The sequence below is a fragment of the Arachis ipaensis genome, chromosome B02 (assembly GCF_000816755.2).
Source record: "Arachis ipaensis cultivar K30076 chromosome B02, Araip1.1, whole genome shotgun sequence".
Lineage (NCBI taxonomy): Eukaryota > Viridiplantae > Streptophyta > Magnoliopsida > Fabales > Fabaceae > Arachis > Arachis ipaensis.
In genome coordinates, this window is record NC_029786.2 from 45,007,121 (window position 1) to 45,010,524 (window position 3,404).

Consider the following 3,404-nt stretch of genomic DNA (forward strand, 5'->3'; position numbering starts at 1 on the left):
GATATCATCCACAAGGTTATAAAAGCCTCGGAGGCCACCAAAACCTATCTCAAGAAAAGCTAAAGCATGCTACCATTTGTTTTTCATAAAATACAAAAGTTGCTGGACAAGCAACGGGAAAGTGTCAGCAATTAACAAAACATAAAGAGTTTAAAAAAGCCCACAAGCCGGGCCAACTACATATCCAGAATAAAGATTAAAACTAAGGGTCAGAAGATTTTTTAGCAGCATCAGGCTGAGGAGACGGAGGCCGAGTCTGGAGAGGAATGGCATCTACAGTACCGTCATCCCGGTTCAAGATCTGGCAGTCGGGGTCAGAAGCGGGAGGACCAACCTCGGCAGGGACAGCAGAAGTCGACACCTTGGTAGAGGCTACAGGGGGAGGATCGACATCATCCTCATCCTCGTGATCAGGGACAACCTTGCCATCCCTGACAACGTTCTCCAAGCTAAAGAGGGTCAGGTCGGCCTCGGGAGTAATAACCCGAACTTGTTTCCTCAGGTTCTCATAGGCAGCAGTTACACTGCCAACAAAATGACCTTGGAGTTCGGAATAATTAGCCCGGGCATTCTCCAACTCTTCTCTCAGACGCAACACCTCCCGGTAAGACGTCAAATAACTGTCCTTATGCCGCATAGCCGTGTCCTCGGCCAATTTTTTGCTTTTTACTAGGAGGGGCACCGGAAGTTGCAACAGAAGATTGTGGAGGATCGGCCAGACGGACCCGAGGAGTAGGAATTGCTTTCCTCGGCCCGGGAGAACTCGATATAGGAGGTTTAATTGGAGGCTGAGAAGATCCCTCTCCGGCCGCCTTGGCCAAGATGTTTAAAGCAGCGGTCGCCTTTTTCGCCTTCTTATAGGCCCTCATGGAATCATTATTCTTCGACATCTCTGAAAAACACAAAAATCAAAGACAAGTTACAACACTGGAGAAGCAAAGCTCGGGAACAAGTATAAAAACAAATCAGACAGTACCCAAAGCAGCCCGAACCAAAGATGGATCACTCAAAAATCTCTTCGTGTCCAGGTGGGGAGGCTTCCCCCACAAATCTTCAAGAACAACTACAAAGGCCCGCTCAACCTCACTAAGCATTTCCCATGTGTAACATGGCACTCTTACATTCTTTTGCCACTCCAGAGGAAAAGCAGGCTCATCATTTTCATCAAGAAAAAAGGGGCGAACCCCCTCAACGGCACGGACTCGGAACAAATAGTTCTTAAAATCCTTAAACGACTCATCATACATGGCAAAAATTTTATGCCCCTGGGCCGACCTGAAGGAAACCCAGGAAGCTTTCTTTTTGGAGGAACCTCCAGGTTTGGCCGAGACAAAAAGATAAAGGAAAAGAGTTTCAGAAGGTGTTATGTCCAACTCCTAACAAAGAAGTTGAAATATTTTGATAAAACCCCAGGAGTTGGGATGAAGCTGGGACGGCGCAATATTGCAGGACCACAACAAGTCAGTTTCAAAAGCAGTAAAAGGGAAAGTAACGTTTAATTGGCTGAAGAAGTATTCATAAGCATAGAAAGAGGGACGCTCCCCCTCGACGGAAGTCGGAAAACAAACTCTCTTATCAGAATCAGGAGCAACAAGCTCGTAATCACTCTCGCGGGCACGGTTATCACAAATCCTATGGCGCTTCCTCAGCTCTGTGCAAAATTCAGCATCCACAATAGAAACACACAACAAAACAAGGGAGTCCAGCCAACCGGACATCCCCTCGGAAACTCTGGAAGACATCTCTATAATGTTATTGCGAGAAGACATGAGGCCAACTAATCCTACAAGTAAGAAAAGAAGATGGGATTACTAAAAACATCTCGGACAAGGGAGAAAACAACTCAATACGATGCAGGTGAACACATAGAAAAGGAAAACCCCAAGACTCAAACCAAAAATCTTGGGGCATCCTTTGGAGGCAGTAACAAAGCAAGGTTTCCAGGAAAATCTACAGCTCTCACCCCAGCACCTTTCAAAAAAAGAAAAAGACTTCAAACAAGCAAGTATTTCCAGAAGCATGAGTCATCACAGTCAACCAAGAAGCATTCCCAAAATATCAAAACACGCCAAATGGAAAAACGTCAAGAGTACGAACTTTTGAGAAATGCGACCAAAAGCAATCAAGCAAAGCAAGGAACGAATGCAGAGTTTCTATCAGATAGTAAAAAATCAGAAGCAACAAACAAAAATTGTATAAAGCCTCGACGGAAATGCCAGAGGAACACACAAAAGAAAGCCAAGAAAAACACATTTGCAGCGACAAACAAATGCAAAATCACGACAAGGTTCAAACTTTCAAAACATGCAAAAGCAAAAGCTTCACCAAAAAACTAAAATCCGTGAAAGAAGTAAGAAAGTTAGTACCAACCTGAAAAGGCAGTAGACTTCAGGGAAGGTGAAGAGAGACGGCGAAATCTGGAATCACTACCTCGAAGCAAAAGAAAAGACACGAGCAAAAGAAAACATCGCTGGGCCGAAACGCGAAACCACGAACTCCAGGCAGAGGCTTCAGAAAAATCAAACAAACGCCGCAACACAAAGAAAAATTGAAAGCGAGAGAATGAAGGAAAAAAAGCGAAGAAGTTACGAAAAGGGCGAAAGAAGAGAAACCGTTTCTGGGTTTTCAAAATCAAAATAAAGAAACGGGGCAATTAATGCTAAAATTAAAAGGCATTAAACCCTCACACGTTCCCAAAGCACCGATATAAAAGCGCGCACTTGTAGAGAAAAACGTTCTACATTCAAAAGCTGCTACAAAAGAAGTCGACAAAATGCTTGAGTTCGGCTTCGCTACGAGAAGGACCAAAGTCAAAGGACTCGACCTCGACAAAGAAGACCGAGCTCAAGCAGGGGCACTGTTCATACCCTGGGTCGAGCTATCCGACCTGGGATGGTCGACGATGCAGTGACCGACTTGTTAAGGTCAAGCGGACCGACTTCGTTACAAAGAACTCGGCCATATCGACAGGAAAAGCCCAATAAAGGGCCCAAATAGAGGAACACGACCCAAATCCAAAGGCAATCCCAGCCTATAGAGATAAAGGTGGTTCCCTTGAAGATAAGCTGACTTCATCCAAAACAGGATAAGATAAGATAAGATAACTAACTTATCTTATCAGAAAGGTCAGCCCACACTACTATAAATACACTGGAGCTCCCAGGTATAACTAATACTCTGATTCTACATAAAACCTGTTTAATACCCATGCTAACTTAAGCATCGGAGTCTCTTGCAGGTACCTCCCACCCTCCGGTGGCCAAGGATCAGCAGTGCAGCAAGTCCAACAAGTCGGACACAATAGCTCCGGCCGCCACCCGCTAGCCGGACACACCATCTCTGACCAGTACAGAAGATCTCATCCGAGATCGACCTCCAGTTTCAGGTAACCCTCGGAACAAAGG